The sequence below is a fragment of the Sus scrofa genome, chromosome X (assembly GCF_054392235.1).
Source record: "Sus scrofa isolate SSC_HxYL_T2T_F1_AM1 chromosome X, Sscrofa_HxYL_maternal_Yorkshire_Landrace_v2.0, whole genome shotgun sequence".
NCBI lineage: Eukaryota > Metazoa > Chordata > Mammalia > Artiodactyla > Suidae > Sus > Sus scrofa.
The window spans coordinates 61,192,880-61,212,734 of record NC_139401.1 but is presented as its reverse complement, the minus strand read 5'-3'; the positions used below and the strand labels follow the sequence as shown (position 1 = coordinate 61,212,734).

Sequence of the window (19,855 nt, the reverse complement as noted above, 5' to 3'; positions counted from 1 at the left end):
CCCATTGTGGCTCAGCAGGTTAAGGACCCAGTGTTGTCTCTGGATGGATGCAGGTTCGATCCTTGGCCTCACTCAGTGGGTTAAGGATCCAGCATTGCTGCAAGCTGCAGCATAGGTCACAGATGCAGCTTGAATCCAGTGTTCCCATGGCTGTGGCACAGGCCACAACTGCAGCTGTGATTTGACCCCCAGCCTGGGAAATTTCATATGCCACAGGTGTGCCTATAAAAATAAAAATAAAAATAAAAAAAGTCAGATCCAGGGAGAGGACCTGTGTTGGCTACATGGAGGCTGGATTATGACAACGGAGTGTGTACTTGGAACAAATCTAGTCCCACCTGAGAGGAAAGGTGTCATTGTTGGGGGTAGTGCAAGGAGAAGGGCAGGACCTTCATAAAAGCTTCCTTCCGTGTCAGTGATCTCAGGCAATAGGACACCAATTACAAGAGGTCTGGGGGCACACATGAACGTCTGGCACCATTGTGGGATTCAGAGGTGAGGAGGGTGACTGCTAGGAGACCTGGGAGCAGGTGCTGAGCCCTGCCTCTATGATTCTAAGAGTGCCTGAGCCCCATATTCACCTGCAAAATGTGGTAGCTGGCTCTGGAACCTACCCCCACTATCCCAAGAATGAAGTTAGACCCAGATACACCTGAAAAACCTACCAGCAGATGGCAGACCTACCGCCACCATCTCCAGGGAGCACACTAGACCCAGTCACCTCTGTGAAACCTGCGAGTGGATTCCAGACAATGCCCCCACTATCCTGGGAGTATAGAGACCCAGTATGCCTACAAAAACTGCCAGCAAGCTTGGACCCTGCTCCTGCAGTCCTAGGAAGGCGAGAGAAGTAGCCACCTCTGATGATCCACAAATGGACACTGAGACCAGGCCCCTGTTGTCACAGGAGGGTGAAAGAACCACCAAACCTGCACACCTCATTTCAAAGCAATAATAACTAACACACAATGAAGAAAGAGGCAGCAAGCATCAAACTAAAAGCAACCCATTGATTCAGAACAAGACTATAGAGCAGAAAGACTTAAGCTCACTTCCTATCAGGAAAATACCAAAATCAAAAATAACTGTTGAACAAATATCAACAAAAAAGACTGGAACCTACCAAAAAAGTTATTTTTCACTCAAGGACAAGGAAGAGGCCATGGTAATATGGCAGGAGGGGGGCTTTGGTGATGCAACCAAATCCCATGCCTGATGGGCAGCCCATAAACTGGAAAAAAATTATATTGCAGAGATTCTCCCACAGGAGTGAGAGTTCTGGGGATTAGGATTGGGAAGAGAAACCCCTAGAATATTTGGCTTCAAATGGCTGCAGGGCTAGACATCAGGAACTCCACAGAACTGGGTGAAACACAGACTTCACTTTTGGAAGGTACACATAGGGTACCAACAACCGTATGCCAATAAAATGGACAACCTAAAAGAATGGACAAATTCCTACAAATGTACAACCTTCCAAGACTTAATTAGAAAGAAATAGAAAATATGAATAGACTAACACATGTACTGAAATTGAAACTGTAATTTTAAAACTTCCAAAAAAACAAAAGTCAAGGACCAGATGGCATCACAGGAAGATGCAATCAAACATTTAAAGAAGAGTTAACACCTATCTTTCTGAAACTATTCCAAAAACTGCAGATTAAGAAACACTCCCAAACTCATTCTATGAGACCACCATCACCCTCATACCAAAACCAGAGAAAGATACCACAAAAAAGAAAACTGCAAGCCAATATCACTAAGGACCACAGATGCAAAAATCCTCAACATATACTAGCAAACTGAATTCAGCAATACATTAAAATGATCATACACCATGATCAAGTGGTTTTTATCCCAGTGATACAAGGATTCTTCAAAATCCACAAATCTACCAGTATGATATAACACACCAATAAACTGAAGAATAAAAATGATATGGCAATCTCAATAGATACAGAAAAGGCTTTTGACAAAATACAATACCATTTCTGATAAAAGCTCTAGCAAGTGGGCAGAGAGGGAACCTATCTCAACATAGTAAAAGCTACATATATCAAACCCATAGCTAATATCATATTCAATGGTGAAAAGCTAAAGCTTTCCTACTAAGAACAGGAGCAAGACAAGGATGCCCACTTATACCACTGTTATTCAACACAGTCTTGTAAGTCCTAGTCACAGCAATTGGACAAGAAAAAGAAATAAAGGGAATCCAAATTTAAAAAAAGAAGTAATACTGTCACTGTTTGCAGATGACATGATTTTATACACAGAAAATCCTAAAAAGGCTACCAGAAAACCACTAGAACTCATCGATGAATTTGGTAACATAGCAGGATACAAAATTAATACACATAAATCTCTTGCATTTCTATATACAATCAATGAAAGATCAGAAAGAGAAATTAGGGAATCAATATCATTTACCATTATATCAAAAAGAAGAAAACATCAATGGATAAACTTACCTAGAGAGGCAAAAGTCCTGTACTCTTAAAACTATAGGATGATGATGGAAAAAAACAAAGATGACACAAATAGAAAGACATAACATGCTTTTGGATTAGAAGAATCAACATTGTCAGAATGACTATACTACCCAAGGTAATCTACAGATTCAATACAATCCCTATCAAATTACCAATGGTATTTTTCACAGAACTAGAACAAAAAAATTTTAAATGTGTACTGAAATATAAATGACCCCGAATAGCCTAAGGTATCCTAAGAAAGAAAAAAGGAGTTGAAGGAATTAGGCTCCCTAACTTCAGACTATACTACAAGGTTACAGTCATCAAAATGGTGTGGTTCTGGCATAAGAACAAAATACAGATTGACAGAACAGAATAGAAAGCCCAAAATAAAACCATGTACCTATGGTCAATTAATATTCAACAAAGGAGGCAAGAATATACAATAGAAAAAAGCCATTCTCTTCAGTAAGTAGTGCTAGGAAAAACGACAGCTACATGTAAAAGAATGAAATTAAAACATTCTACAACACTATATACCAAAATAAACTCAAAGTGGATTAAAGAGATTAAATACCTAAATGTAAGGCTGGATACTATAAAACTCCTAGAGGAAAATAGGCAGAACATGCTCTGACATAAACTGTATTGATATCTTTTTGATCCCCCTCTAGCATAAAAACAAAAATAAATAAATGGGGCCTATTTAAAATTAAAAGCTTTGCACAGCAAAGGAAACCATTAAAAAATGAAAAGACAACCCACAGAATCGGAGAAGATATTTGCAAATGAAGCAACCAACAAGAGATTAATCTACAAAACATACAAACATCTCATACAACCCAATCAAAAAATGGTCAGAAGATCTACATAGACATTGATCCAAAGAAGTCAGATGGGTGTCCAAAATGCACATGAAAATATGCTTAACATTACTAATTATTAGGGAAATGCAAATCAAAACTAGAATGAGGTATCATCTCACACCAGTCAGAATGGCCATCATCAATAAGTCTACAAACAGGAATTCCTGTTGTGGCTCAGTGGTAACGAACCCAACTATTACCCAGGAGCACGTGGGTTCAATCCCTGGCCCCACTCAGTGGGTTAAGGATCGAGCACTGCCATGAGCTACAGTGTAGGTCACAGAAATGACTTGGATCTGGCATTACTGTGGTTGTGGTATAGGCTGGCAGCTATAGCTCCCACTTGACTCCTAGCCTGAGAACTTCCATATGCCACAGGTGTGGCCTTAAAAAGACAAAAAGAAAAAAGAAAAGAAAAGAAAAGAAAGGGAAAAAAAAGAAAAGGAGTCTACAAACAATAAATGCTGGAGAGGATGTGGAGAAAAGGGAACCCTCCTTCACTGTTGGTGGGAATGTAAGAATGGAAAATGGTATGGATATTCCTCAAAAACTGAATACATAACTATCCAGCAATCCCACTCCTGGGCATCTATCCAGAGAAAACCATAATTCAAAAAGATAAATGCACCCCAATGTTCACTGAAGCACTATTTACAATAGCCAAGACATGGAAGCAACCTAAATGTCCATTGGCAGATAAATGGATAAATAATATGCAGTAAATATATACAATGGAATATGACTGAGCTATAAAGAAGAATGAAATAATGCCATTTGCAGCAACATGAATGGACCTAGAAATTATTATACTAAGTGAAGTAAGTCAGAGAGAGACAAATAAACCATATCATATCACTGATATGTGAAATTTTTAAAATGATACAAATGAACTTATTTACAAAACAGAAAGAGACTCGAAGACTTTGAAAACAAACATATGGTTACCAAAGGGGAATGGAGGAAAGGAAAGACTGGGGGTTTGGGAATGGCAAAGGCATACTTTTGTATACGGAATGGATGATCAACAGGAACCTGCTGTATAGCACAGGGAAATCTACTCAGTGATAACATATATGGGAATGGACATGCATATATGTATAACTGAATCACTTGCTGTATAGCAGAAATTAACACAATATTGTAAATCAACTATACTTCAATAATATTAAATTTAAAAAGGAAGAACACCAATCCTTCTCAAACTCTTTTTAGAAATCAGAGGAGGAAATACTTGCAAACTCAACTTATGAGCCAGCATTAGCCTGATATCCCAGGCATAAAAAAAGATACTAGAAGAAAGAAAACTACAGGCTAATTTCCCTAATGAATAATATGCAAAAATCATATACAAAATAATAGCAAACTAAATTCAATAGAACATTAAAAGGATCATACATCATAAACAGGTGGAATTTATTCCTGAGATTCAAAGATAGTTCAATCACCTTAACAAAGGAATAAAGGAACAAATATATGATTATCTCACAGATGCAGAAAAAGCATTTGACAAATTTCAACACCCTTTTATTATAAAAAAATATTCAATAAATTAGTCATAAAAGGAAATTGCCTCAACATAATTAAGGTCATATATAAAAAGCCCACAGTTAACATCTGAAAGCTCTTTCTATAAGATCAGGAACAAGGCAAGGATGCTCACCTTCACCACGTATATTCAACATAGTACTGAAGACTGCTGCTAAGCTAGATCAATTATGTAAGTAAAATAAATTTAAAAGGCATCCGAATCAGTTCAGGACACAAAATCAAGAGAAAAATATCAGCTGTGTTCCCATACACTAACAATGAACATCTAATAGAAAGTTAAGAACATAATTGTAATTACAACAGCATCAAAAAGAACAAAATTATTAGGAAAAACTTAATCAGGAAGTCTAAAGATTTGTACACTGAAAATCAACAAAATGTTGCTGGAAGAAATTAAAGATGACATACATAATTGGAAAGATATCTCATGTTCATAGATTGGAAGATTTAATACAGTTAAAGCAGCCATACTACCCAAAGCAATCTACATTCAATGCAATCCTTATCGAAACCCAAATGGCCTTTTTTTACAGCAAACAGAACAAAACTGAAGGCATCACACTTTGTATATTAAAAAGTAATATTAAAAATATTACAAAGCTACACTAAATAAAACAGTATAATAGTAGCATAAAGACAAACCTATGGAAGAGAAGAGAAAGTCCAGGAACAAATTCGCCTGTATACAGTCAACTGATCTTTGACAGGGTAGCAAGAACACACAATGGGGACAGTCTCTTCAATAAATAATATTGGAAAACTGAATGTCCACATGCAAAATAATGAAACTGGATACTTATACATATAAATCAACTCAACATGGATTAAAGAATTAAAAGTACGACATGAAACCATAAAACTCCTAAAGGAAAACAAAGAGGAAAAGCTTCATAACATTGGTCTTAAAAATGATTTCTTAGACATAACACCAAAAGTACAGGGCAACAAAAGTCAAACTAGACAAATGGGAATATGTCAAACTAAAAAGCAAATACACAGCAAAATAAATTATCAACATAATGAAAAACCAACATTTGGAATGGGAGAAAATATTTGCAAGCCATATTTTTAAAATATATAAGAAATTCCTACAACTCAATAGTAATAAATAAATAAATCTTCATTTAAAAACAAGGAAATGTAACATTGTAAATCAAGTCTACTTTAATTAAAAAATAAATAAAGAATAAATCACAAATAAACTAAAAAAAAAAAAAAGGAAATGACTTGGATAAACATTTTTCCAAAGAAGACATACAAACAGCCAACATGTCTGTGAAAAGATAGTCAAATATCATTAATTATCAAGTAAATGAAAACCAAAACCACATGAAAATATTACCTCATACCTGTTAGGATGGTCATTATAAAAAAGAAAACTAAAACAGAAAATAACAAGTGTTGGAGAAAATGTTTAGAAACTGAACCTTTATGCCATGTTGGTGGAAATGTAAAATGGTGAAGTTGCTATGGAAAACAGCATGGAAGTTCCTCAAAATTTTTTTGAATACTACCATATGATCCAACAATCCCACTTCTGAGTATTTATCCAAAAGTAGTAACAATGGGATCACGAAAAGTATTTGCACTCCCATGTTCATAGCGTTATTTACAATAGCCAGGAGGTGGCAACAACTTAAGTATCCATTAATGAGTATGTAGATAAAGAAAATGCAGTAAATACATTCAATGGAATATTATTCAGTCTTTAAAAATAAGGATATCCTGTTATATGCTACAATATGGACAAATCTTAAGGACATTATGCTAAGTGAAATAAGCCAGTCAAAGAAGAGCAGACACTCCATGATTCTACCTATCTGAAGTGTCTAAAGTGGTCTAAATTAGTCAGAATCATAGACTAATAGAAGCAGAAGGTAGAATGGTAGTTGCCAACAGCTTGCAGGGGAAGGAAAATGGAGAGTATTAAATGGTAGAGTTTGTCATACAAGATGAGAAAGTTCTAAAGATCTTCTGTATAATAATATTGGATTCTTAATTATTTGTTAAGAAAGTAGAGACTCATATTTTACAACAATTTTAAAAAATTCTAGTCCTAACATATAATTATTTTAATATATAAATACCCTAAATTAACCAATTAAAATACAGAGATTGGCAAAGTGATTTAAAAAAATGCTCTAATATATGCTGTCTACAAGAAATTCACTTCAAACATAACAACATGTATAGATTGAAAGTAAATAGATAGAAAAAAAGACATTCTTTTGAAGCATGAAATGTTTAAGAACACTTTCACATAAAGTAGACTTCAGAGCAAAGAAAATTACTAGGAATAAAAAGTAGCATTTAATTTTTAGCTGCCCCTGTGGCATGCAGAAGTTCTCGGGCCAGGGATCAAACCACTGCAGTGACAACATGGGATACTTAACCAGCTTAGATACTTAGGAACTCCCTGCCTTAATTTAGAATATGTAAACTTGGAAGCTCCAGGTGAGCTAGAGAATGAGAAGAATAAAGCAGACAAGCTGAAAGAAACAGATAAACAAGGAGACCCTTTGGCTCTAAGGATGGGAAGGGAAGAGAGAAAGGAAGAAAGCTCTCATAGCCATTGGCAGCTTTTCAATTCTAGTTATACTCCCTCATGTGCCCAAGCTATACTTTTTGCCCTTGAATTCCATGAGAACCTCTTGTATCCTTAATATAAATCCTTTTTTGTTTTCATTTAGTTTGAAGTAGATCTTTGCTATTTGCAACCAAAAATCCTTAATCAAGACAGACACAATTGGGTCAGTGGTCAACAAACAAAATTATGCACAACCTAAAGCTCCAAACAGGTTATGCAAAGCATCCTTGCCCCAGTTTCATTACATACTTGAATTAATCCTTAATTAATTAGAAAATTCATTAAACAAGATATTTTATGCAGTTCTGGGACTACCTGGATTAGAAACATTCATATTCAAATGGAAATAAAACAATTACCTTCCAAGATAAAATGCCTTTAAACTTTCTTTTAAACTGCAGCCTCCTTCTGTTAGTGCAGACTACTAATAAATAGATTTCTCTAATTCCTCTTCTGCATTGGATGTTTGGCTATGAGAAAGTGTTATGTGAATACTCAGTCTCTTCCTCTCATCCATAATGGCAAAGGGGGCAGGAGATGGAGAGTGTTCTAATTAGTTAAAAATTCCAGAGAGCTAATTTTTTATTCTAGTCAATCCAACAACCTTGGTGTTATTGCTTCCTTTGCTCTTACTCCAAAGACCTATAAGTGAAGAGCAAAGAGCTTACACAGCAGAGGCAAATTATCATTACTGTAAAAGGCACTGAAGCAGAGAACCAGCACTTTTTCCATTCCAAAAGAAAATCAATAGTAAATAACAAGACTCTAGCAACCCCATTGTTAGGTATGGTTGTGCTCTTCTTGGTTAAATGAAATTCATTCCAGCTTCTTGTTAGAAAAATTTTATTTCATAACACAATAAATCTGGGTTTTAGAGCTTATTGCATCATAACATAAACAAAACAAATCTATATTAATTTGCATATATGTATTATATGATTATTAATTCAGAACTGGTGAAGGAGGTCCTAAAGTTTAACTACTTTCAGAGCTGCTGCAACACCATTAACATATTAAGACTACTTTGAATGAACACTTTACTTTCCTAATCTGATGAATTGATAAGAAAAATTTGTAAATGCACAGAATTTACATGCAAATAATATTGCTAATGTAGTTTTTAAAACATCTGAAAGCAGTTCATCATAACTATTGCCCTAATTTTATTTAAACTATTAACTGATATTCAAATTCCTTTCCTAGTAAAGAGTCTGATGCAATTTATATTCTCTCATATATTCAACAGAGCACTTAGAAGACATTTTTACATACATAAAACCTAGCTGTTCCTACATTCATCCATCTTAGCACTTATTTTAATTAAATATCAGTGCTTTGATAGCCAGTAAAAAAAGCTCTGATATGTCCTAATCTCTGATAGGACTCCGGCTGCTTTTCCTGTGGAGTGGAATCCATCACCAGCACAGGGTAAGCACTCTAACAAAGATATTTTTAGCATGAATATAACAAATTTTTGATTGGTAGGCCTGAATTAAGGAAATTTTGTTTTACTATAAGTTGGACCACAATGATTCAGAATTTGTGGTAACTGGGACAGGGGCTGAGATTAAATCAAACTTAGTATTATTTATGAAGAGTTTGCTAAGCAAACCAGTAGCGTAAATGAGATAGTAGAGAAGATATTAAATTACTTAAAAGAAAAGGAGCTTCAAGGCACCTTCAATTATTTCAGAAAGATCGCTTTACGTATAATTCATTGGTATGCTAACTATAAATTGTTCCCATCTATTTATTAAAGTAAAATTCCTAACAGGAATACTTTGATAACCAAGTTCATTTTTTTAAATTTTTTGTCTTTTTAGGGCCACACCCAAGGCATATGGATGTTCCCAGGGTAGGGGTTAAATCAGAGTTGTAGCTGCTGGCCTAGTCTGTGACCTACACCATAGTTCATGGAAACACTGGATCCTTAACCCACTGAGCAAGATCAGGTATCAAACCTGTGTCCTCATGGATGCTACTCAGATTCGTTTCTGCTGAGCCATGATGGGAACTCCAACCAAGTTCTTGTTACTACATACACAAGGAAGCTATGAAAACTACAGCACATTAAAAAAATTCTAAAATTCAAAACTTCAACCATTTTAGACCAAATTTTTCTAAAGTTATTACAAATTAAGAAAACTTTGCAACATATAAAATATGATACCCATTTTATTATACCCCTACTTTTTCCCTTCTATGGAATCACAGGTATCTGTACCAATATGGTAGCAATAGCAATACAATCCATGATAATTAAATCTATTGATGACAAGCAAAAACAACTCAGTTAATAATGTTAGCTTGAAAGTACACAGGAAAAGAAACAAAATATTAGGACTCTATGTGCACATTTAGAAGTTAAACTCAGTAAGAACAATTAAATAAATTAGTATATGATATATGCCCAGCCCTGCAAAGGGCAGAGAGCAACTAATAAGTAATGAGACAGGCTTATGTATGACCTGTGAAATCAAACTTATTACTGTGTCACCTGATATATCAACTACTTTTCAATCTGAAAACTAAAATTCTATGTTGATGGTAATTAATGTCACAGGACTTCCCATCGTGGCTCAGTGGTAATGAACCCAACTAGTATCCATGAGGATGAGGTTTTGATCCCTGGCCTCACTCAGTGGGTTAAGGATACAGCAGTGTTGTAGAGAGCTGTGATGTGGGTCACAGACACGGCTAGGATCCTGCATTGGTGTGGCTGTGGTGTAGACTGGCAGCTGAAGTTCCAATTCTACCCCTAGCCTGGAGCCTCCATATGCTGCTGGTACAGTCCTTTGAAAAAAAAAAGAATGCTTTGAATTCCTCAGCTGAAAGATACTGTATAAACACACAGTGTAGCAACAAGATAGAAGGGGAAAATAGAGAAGATATTAATTTTTAGTCTACATTAAAAAATACCTATACACACAGTTTAGTTGATAAAGATATAATGAAAAACTCTGAACAAATCTGAATGAAAGGATCCATACTTTTATTTCAGAAATAACTAAATTCTGACTTTTTCCTTTCTACAATAAAGAAAACTATGTTTGAAGTAAAAGTATAGTGATTCAAAATTGTCTGAGTTAGACACAGCTCTTAAAAATAACTTGGGCTAGTCTTCTTCTTGATGCCACTTCCAGTTGAATCACCCAGTTTCAAATGCAGTTTACCTGATATGGATCCAGCTTTTGAAACTGTGATAGAAAATCTTTCCTGAATAACTTTTTAAAAATATAAATGTATTTTGTAAAATTAATTTCAGAGCCATAGAAGTAGATCAGTAGAAATGACAGTGAGAACAAACCAATATCCACAGAGGTTAGGAAAAGTGGCAATGAGGTACAGAAAGTGAACATAATGAGGAATCATATAATTCAGGATAGGAAAGGTTATGGAGATACTAATACTGAACAATAGTTTTAATGAAGATTGTTAGAAAACACCCATTTTCCTAATTATTAATTAGGAAATTAATAATTGAATTGACTTCAGGTTTTCAGTTAATATTTATTGCATTTTAAAATTGCTACAAAAAGCTTCTCTTTCAGTAACAAAGACTCACCATCAAATCCCTAAGGTACATCAGTTGTTAAAAAAATAGGAATTAATCAGACCACAGGGAAACTTTTGCGTGCTGATAGTCCCAAGAGAGTTAACAATTTATACTATATGATATTAAGAGAATGATAACTTTGTGTGAAATAGTTTCTGTGGATATTAGCTTACATCTTCTATATGAAGGCCTTCTGTGGATATTAGCTTACATCTTCTATATGAAGGCCTTCTGTGAATATTAGCTTACATCTTCTATATGTAGGCACCATAATTTAAGAAGGAATTCTACTGTACACATATTTTCCTATATGGAATTGGCTATGGGTATTTTTCACTTAGTGAAAAAGGTTATGTCCCAGAAAATATACTCCAAAAATAATGTTGGGTAAAAGCCATTTTTCCCATAAGCGTTCATAATAAAATAAGGGGATATACTCAGCTGAGAAATTTTTCAATCCATTGATATATTAAAGATCATACTTAAGAATATGACAACACTTTTGAAACTATATTTAAAGAAAATTACAACTTAGGGATACATCATTGGTACTTAGTCTAATGCTGATCTACTTTCAGACTCAGTAATATGGTGGTAAAAATATTGAGGGTTACCTATTATATAGCAACAAAACTAATAATTCCTTACCCTATTTCACATGCTGCTACCAGTGAGATTTAGTAATATACCTAAGATGTATACCTACCTGAAACCACCATAGTACTTAGAATTTGACATATAAGGTAATTCTAATTTTATCAACAGTTTCCTCATCACTTGAATTCACCAATTCTCTTTCCAAAGAGTTTCCCTTTAGATAACTAGCACAAGCAGCTAAGAACAGAATTGTGCAATAATGCTTAGTGACAACGCAAAGAAGACCCCAATACCCTCTAAAAATATTTTGGTGTTAACTGGCTAACTTCCAACAATGATCAGATATTCATTGACTGTGTCTGTGTGGACCATTCTGTTCTCTAATTATTAATTGTTTATTTAACTAATAGCTGACATCCTAAGCAAAGGATGCTCAAAACAAGTATATTCATTGAAACTATTAGCTACTTTGAATTGAAGATTTTAGCAATAACTACTGCTGGCAGCAAAAGACACCAAATGAAAAATATAAGATGATATATAGAAGCCTTGAAAATTTTTAAGCTTGGGTATATCATTCCTTAGAGCATATCTGCAAATTAACTCAAAAATTCTTTGTATTGGAATTCTAATATGCAAGTTTCAGTTGGGGGTGACATAACCTCTCTTTTTGATACAGCTGCAGTGTATTTTCTTGTTGTTACATACATATTTTTTTTTTACATACAAATATCACCATGCAATTGTTGACAAAAACCCAGAAGACTAGTCATGTAACTGATTATCAACACAGCAGGTACTTGTTAGAAAAGTACCATAAATTTTGCATAGGTTTATAACTGCAGTTTAAATACTGATGTTAGTTGCCAAATATTAACACATGGGCTATTAATAGCATTACTTTAGAACTCTGACAGACATCAATTTGCAGGACTCTGATATATCTCTCTTTGTTTTCAGAAAACAATAGAAAGAGTAGTACTAATTAACAGTATAAAAACTAAGCTATCATATATTTTAATGGACCAAATTTCATGTTGTTCATAGAATTTCCCTAATTTATTCTATCAAAAAATGGTCTTTGTAGTATATTAATAATCTAAAGTTGTACTAATCAAATCAGCCTTGTACAAAACACTTAGATTTTAACTGTCTTAGGAGACAGTGAAAATGTACAAGTTATAAAAATATGTGAACCTGATATTCTATCTGCTTAGAAAACATTCTTACTTGCCCCAGGAAATAGGAAGGTTATTTTAAATCTGACTTATAAAGTACATACATTTGAAAAATCATTTACATTTAATTTAATAACTTAGTATGTAATTTATCAAAAAAATTTATGCCCACAACAGAGTTCATTGTCACTGACAGGCCCCTCCCCCTTTAAGTTTATCCAGAAGAGTAATATTAGAAAAGATTAGAAAATATTAGTGAAGATTAGAAAATCCGGTGCCTCAGCTCATGCTACACTCAACTCCTCCCCTTCCAAAAAAGTCTACACTTCTATCGAAAACAAAATCAAGTCTGGCTTTCTCTATAATGCCTTCTCAGATGAACATCAATCTCCAAAGATCTCCATTTAACTGTTAATTCTTTTAGTTCCTATTCTGTACTATTCTGTGTTCCATCTGTTGACCACAATGTCTCATGTATTTATTTTCTTTCTCCAATGGGTAAGCAATTTAACTTCTGTTTCTGTTCTATTCCCAGTACCTAGTACAGGCACTCAGTGAAGCCAGAAAATAAAAGCTTGTTGAAAGTCAATTTAAAAAAAAAACTAACTCATTCCAGAGTTCACTGGTCAAGTGCCTTGTAAAATGAACTATTAATATTATCTTATAATGTGGTTATGATATTCTATATAAATGCCCTTGAGTATGTAGCACCTTCACAGACATAATCATTATAATAGAATTTTAAATCGGATCCAAATTACTGCCTGCTTCTAAAAGTACATGAAGATGAACAACAAGTATCCACATGGTACATTATTATTTCAAATAATTCAAACTTTAATTCAAGAACTTTTCTAATACAAAAACATTTCTAACTTTGGAATCTAGCACCAAGAAGCATGTCAGTTTGCCAATTCACTTTCACAAAACAAACAATACTAAGCTGAGGTCCAAGGTTATTTGGCAGTGAAACCAGAATTATGACTGCTTTAAGCCATACCCAAGAGAATGTCAAACAGGAAAGCTTCCAAAGCAAAAAATTTTACCAACAACTATCAGAGGTGTCAGTCTTGACTGATTCACTAGATAAAGTTATCTAAACACAAATGACATCTCTATCCTTTTTTAAAATCTTTAGCCTAAAAGTATTTACCCAAAATTAAATTTAGCTTTTTCATTATTGCACTTCTTTTTCATTTCGTTCTCTTTTTCAAATAGAATAAACCTGAAATGGCTTAAAAAACAGCGTGGAGGGAAGAGAGCCAAATAAAGAAGGAACTCATCTTTCATTGTCTGCACACAGAAGTACCTTACAATCAAAATTACAAGTTATCTAAATTTAGTCTACTTTTGAAAGGGGTCAACTGTGAATTGTAATTTTCTTCAACCATTTGCTCTTAAAGAAACAACCTCACTCCTTAAAGATAATGTTGTCGATTTTCAAAAAGTATCTACAAACTTTAGATCCTCATCGAATCACCCTGTCCAAAATATCACTTCAGGTTCCTCATTTCAATGCTTTTTGGAGCAACTATTCTCAACTGCAGGCTACCCTAGAAAGAAGAGATAGATTATAACATATCCTTGCTTTTATTAGGAACATTTTAGGTTTCCTCATCATATTTATTTTTTAAAAGTATGTCGTTCTGGATAAAGAGTAGTATGTAAAACCTGTTCTCCCTGTAGCAATCAGCCACTTTTCCCCTACTTCTCTTCAAGTTTGATCCCACTTTGGAAGTCAACTGGAGAGTGTGTTTGTTAGTTTGTTTTATTAGTATTATTTAATATAAGTACTGTCTTCCTAACTTTTACACGTCAGGAGTCAGAAGCCAGGCACACGGCTTTCAGAAGCTCTCAGCACACCAGTAGCAAGAAAATTGAAAAGTAAGGGGCCATACCAGTTGCCTGTTCGAGCCTTGAAGCATGGAGCGAGAAGCAGCCTGAGAATTGGCTCTTTGGAAGCCTGCGGTTATGCTGAGCCTTCTGAGGGCAAGAGGGATGGAAAAGGGGCGAGCAAGCACGGTACTGGAAACGTCTATCCCAGAATCAGGGACCTGGCTGCATGACTGTACGTAGAAATTACCAACATATGACATCTAAGAAGCAAAACCAGGCCTTAAGCACCGACCCTGCGTTCCTGGACGCCGAGTTGAGACCAAAGAGTGATGCTTTTTAGAAGGAAAACTACATCGAAGGGATTAGGGAGCCGCGAGCAGATGTAAGAGAGGCATCAGAAGCTTTTGCAGAAAAAAAACAGCGCTTCAGTCCCCTCCCGGGGACCCAGAGGCCAGAAAAGCGCCCCAGCACCTGGCGAGTGCGGTGCCACTACTCACCCCTACTCTCCTATGGTTCCTGTAGTCGCCCAGCTCGACACAGCCCCTGCAGGGGGAGCCCCTCCCCCGCCCGCTGCCTGGGGTGGGCTAAGCGGGCTAGAGGAGCCAGCGGCGCAGGTGTCCGTGAGCCGGGACGAGAGACGCGCCCAAAGAGGAGCTGGGTGCAAGGGAGGCAGCCTGGTGCCTTGCGCTCCCTGGAGCCGCCAACTTCACCACCATCGACGTGGAGGGGCGAGAAGAGGCAATGGGGGCGCGCGAGGCGGGGGGGTGCTTGCCCAGCTGCCCGAAGCCTCGGGCACTAGGCCCGAGCTCGGGCTGAACCGCCGCCCCCCGTCTGCTCAGGGACGCAACCCCCAGGCCTGATTCCCGTCCCTCAGCCCCCGCGGCCACACAGCAGTGGCAGCTCCCTCTCGGGGCCGCGGTCGCAGCGGCATCCTCGTGTTCCTCCTTCTCTGGCGCCCGCTGCCTACACACAGTGCCGCGGCGCCCTGGCCGCCGTCGCCTAGCAACCGCGCGCATGCGCCCCACCCCCGCCGGCGATTGCCGTCACCGCTGGCGCAGCTGTCCTGGCTCAGTCTGCGACCTAGAAAAGTGCACAAAGGCCCACTTCCTAGCGCCTGGATGGAGCGACGTCAAGGTGAGGTGGGAGAAGTGCTCTGAAAATCCAAAGAGGACAGAGGATTTGGGTTCGTCAGTCTCCTGTCTCCACAGGCAGAATGATTGTTGAGACTGACAGTCCCAACAATCTCCTAACTTATTTTTCACTCTCACTTCCTCCAATCCATACTTCAGAAGCGCTTCCAGGGGAATTTTATAAGTAACTTCTCTAACCAAGTCACTTATCCTTATAACTCCGGTGGTTAAGGGACAGCCCCTAACCAGTTCTTGACTACTGCAACAGCATCCTCTCTGGTCTTCCTGCGTTTAGAGTTGTTTCCCTGAAGTCCGTTCTCACTTTTCTAAAAGAGTTTTTTCTAAATCATGAATGTACTCCCACTTCCCTCTGGTTTAGAGAATGGGCTTTGGAGTTAGCGCCAATTTTTAACTTCTGCCCCACCGCCGAGTAGCTATGTTTCCTTGAGCGAAGATGTTTAACTTCTCTAAACTGCTTCCTCTTAGGTATAAATATAGCACCTATAGACTAGTTAGGAGACTAAAATGAGAGAGTACATGTAAAGCACTCAACATACATAACTTACCCTGGCATGGAGTAAGCACTCAGTAAAAGTTAGAGCTATTTTTTCAGTAGATCCAATTGCGTATAAGATCTACTTAGCATTCACATTCTTCTAATATCTTGTCACTATTTTTCTAGCCCTAGCTTGATGTTCACTGCCCCTTGGACACCCAGGAGCTGACTAGTCCTTGCAGTTTTTTGAGATACATCTAGATATTTAAAGTGCTCAGGTATATTTCCCCAAAGTTCATCTGGGTAAAAATTCTATGTAAACCCTCCAATTAGTGAAACTTCCAGTAGTCCTTCCCAAATTACACATGTTAATTTCAAAATATTGACACTAAGAATTGACATGGAGGTAGTGACTTTTTACAAAAATTGTGTGGTTTTCTGGGGGCTTATTTCTTGATCTTTTTGAAATTAAGCTTAGAGTTTCTGTAATGTATAATGATAAAAAATTTCACCAATTTTGAACTCAGTACAATGCATAAACATATTTATAAATGTCCTGTGCCCAGAGTTCCCATCATGGCTAGTGGGTTATGAACCTGACTAGTATCCATGAGGATGCAGGTTTGATCCCTGGCCTTGCTCAGTTAAGGATCTGGTATTGCCATGAGCTGTGATATAGGTCGCAGATGTGGCTTGGATCTCACATTGCTGTGGCTGTGGTGTAGACTGGCAGCTGAAGCTCCAGTTTGGGTGCTAGCAACTTCCATCTGTGGCAGGTACAGCCCTAAAAAGCCAAAAAAAAAAAAAATCCTGTGCCCTTCCAAATGTGTATTTAATAAAAGTTTTAAATATTTTAGGAAGTGTAAAAATAGCTGTACCATATGTAAGAAGTCTGAGAGGCCCCAGAAGAATTGCTAATGAAACATTAATGGAATCTCAAATGGAATGTAAGACTAAAATGAAACATAGTTTTTGAGATAATCTAGATATGAAGACCAAGCCAATATGAGATACATCTAGATATGAGGACCAGACAGCCACAAAATATTGAAGAAAGAGAATAATGATTTGAAAGGTGAAAAAGAGTGAATCACCCCTAGATAATTAAATAGAAGTACCAGATGGAAATAATCAGCAAACTAATCAATAGGAACAATCCTAACATAGGGAATATGTATTACAACTGCAAACATGACAGTGATCTTGGGTGGAGTTCTCACATGGATCATACCTTTCCTTTCATATAATACAGACCTGCCTTTCAGGCTCAAAGGAAGACAGCTATTTAGCATTCAGCCTTTTTCAAGGGCCATCAACAAGTCAAAAGAACAGACTTCTAAAGAGAATTTGCTTAGATCTTCTAAAATCTGTATTTAGCAACATAAAACCTTTATTCTCTGTTTACTTATTGAACCCATAATATTCCATAGCATATATTTATTATGTTTATAGTGAAACACAGGAATAAATAGTCATCTACACCCCTACACTGAAACCTCTTTTGTTAAGAACACCAATTACTGATAAGTTTCTCTATGCAATGACCACTTTTAAGCCCCTTTCTTTTGGGCCTCACTGCCACATTGACAGTGTTGATTACTTCAGTTTGCTTGAAGTTATCTCCTTACTTGACTTCTAAACACACATTCTCCTAGTTCTTTTCCTTCTTCTTTAGCTTTTTCATGCATGTAACTTTCATGAGTTCCTCTTTCTCTACCTCTCTCTTAAATGTTTATGTTTTCCTATGGTCCTTTCCATGGTCTATTTCTTTTGTTCTACTCTCCACACTCTATTACTTTAAAATCTATGGATGACTTTCAAATCTATGTTGTTACTTCAGACATCCCCCCTATTCCAACCATCTACTAGACATCTTCACCTGGATGACTGCCAAACAATTCAAATTCACTTTGTCCATAACTGAAGTCATCATCTTCCCATGCTAATATGTTCTTCTTCTTTGTTAAGGGAGATCCCAAAAAACTCACCAAAGGGAGACCCTGTTATTATAAAACAATAATTTCACCTTCTTGCACAAACAGATGAAATGACGGGATTGTGACCATTTTATGACCATTTAAGACTGCTGTACCTCTTTCTGAAAATAAACTGCATATGCACCAAGGAATAGTAAGGTGTATAACTCAAAAGGAAGCTCCATGAGGACAGGGATTTTTGTCTGTTTTGTTCACTGCTGTATCTCCAGTGCTTAGAATAGTACAGGAACATAGTAAACCCTCAATAAATGAATGAGTGTGCATATCCCTTATTTAAAGAGACTTCACTTAGGAATTCTACTAGATTGTAGCAGAATACATATAGCCACAGATTAGGGAGGAGTATGTCCTTTTTGTATCTGATATAAGGTGAAAGGAAATTATAGCTGCATCACCCAGATTTCTGCCCAAGGAAAGTAAATTGAAAAGATCAGGGAAGATAAAAACACTTCATCTAGCACTTGGAACAGTCAGTTGACAGTAAGTTCTTCCAGGAGCTCAGATGTTGATATAGAAAAAACTCCTCTGAGGTTTGCCTCCAGTCCCTGAGTGAACAGTACCAGCTCCAGTCCAAGGGGAAGGTTGGAAGGATTGTGGGTAATATTTGGATTTTGTTCAGCATTGTATTCAGTTGTGAGTAAAGAGCATGTGAAACCCTTTGCCTTGTCTCCCAAGCCAGATACTTGGAAGTCACCTTAGACTCTCTCTTGCACACTACCCCCACCACATCTAATTAAATTAATAAGCTCTGTTAATACTATCTCCTAACTATCTCTCATATCCATCTTTCCTTTACATTTGCACTGCCACAGATTTTGCCTTAGTTTAGGCCCTGATCTTTTTTTAAAACTATTTCAACAACTTCTAATTGTGCTCCTTGTCTTCACTCCTCTCCTCCAAACAATCTTCCACACTGCTTTTTGAATGAGTTATATAAAATGCAAACCTTACTAAATTCCTCTCTGCTTAAAAACTTTTCAGACCTACCCCCAGAGCTTGTCATATACACTTTAAGCTACATAATAATAATAATAATAATAATATATAATAATAATAATTATATAATAATTAAATAATAATAATAATACATAATAATAGTCTTTCCTTTCTCCTGTCTCTTCTCCAGCCTTATCTCCTACCTTCTCTGCATTCCAGTTCATGCTCAGAAATATGCTATTTGCAATTCTCCTTTGATAAACATTCTTCTTCTGGGACCTTCTCTTCCCCCCAACTCATCCCAGTGTTGCTATAGAGTTTTCTGATTATGTGATCCCATAGCCGCAGTTGACCAATCTTTGTCTATCATAGTCCTTCCTCAGAAAATTGAATCAAGACTAAGAGATTTAAGCCCACTCTGCCTGCTTCCTTATGCTGAGTAGTATACACTTCAGAACTGTTGGCAGAAACCATTTTTATGCCATATGGTCTGGGGAAAAGAAAAACTGGTCTGCTATGAAAGATGAAGCAAAAACACAGAGAGATGCAGAGATGAGAAAAGGGAGACTGAAGATAGCAGTTGAGTCCCTGGATGCCAGCTTATTCCTTTAACCATACCTGTCTTGTTTTTCTTGGGTTCCATACTATACT

At 36.6% G+C, this 19,855-nt stretch overlaps 2 protein-coding genes across 6 annotated transcripts in view; one reads left to right on the top strand and one right to left on the bottom strand.

Moving 5' to 3' along the window:
- Nucleotides 1-15,614, bottom strand: part of ZC3H12B (zinc finger CCCH-type containing 12B) — a 518,944-nt gene extending 503,330 nt beyond the window's left edge. For all 5 annotated transcript variants that reach the window (XM_085007254.1, XM_085007255.1, XM_085007253.1 and 2 more), the window contains exon 1: nt 15,143-15,614. The gene's annotated coding sequence lies outside the window, so the exon portion shown is untranslated. The remainder of the gene's footprint in view (nt 1-15,142) is intronic.
- Nucleotides 15,211-19,855, top strand: part of ZC4H2 (zinc finger C4H2-type containing) — a 74,486-nt gene continuing 69,841 nt past the window's right edge. The window contains exon 1 of the mRNA XM_085006080.1: nt 15,211-15,779. The gene's annotated coding sequence lies outside the window, so the exon portion shown is untranslated. The remainder of the gene's footprint in view (nt 15,780-19,855) is intronic.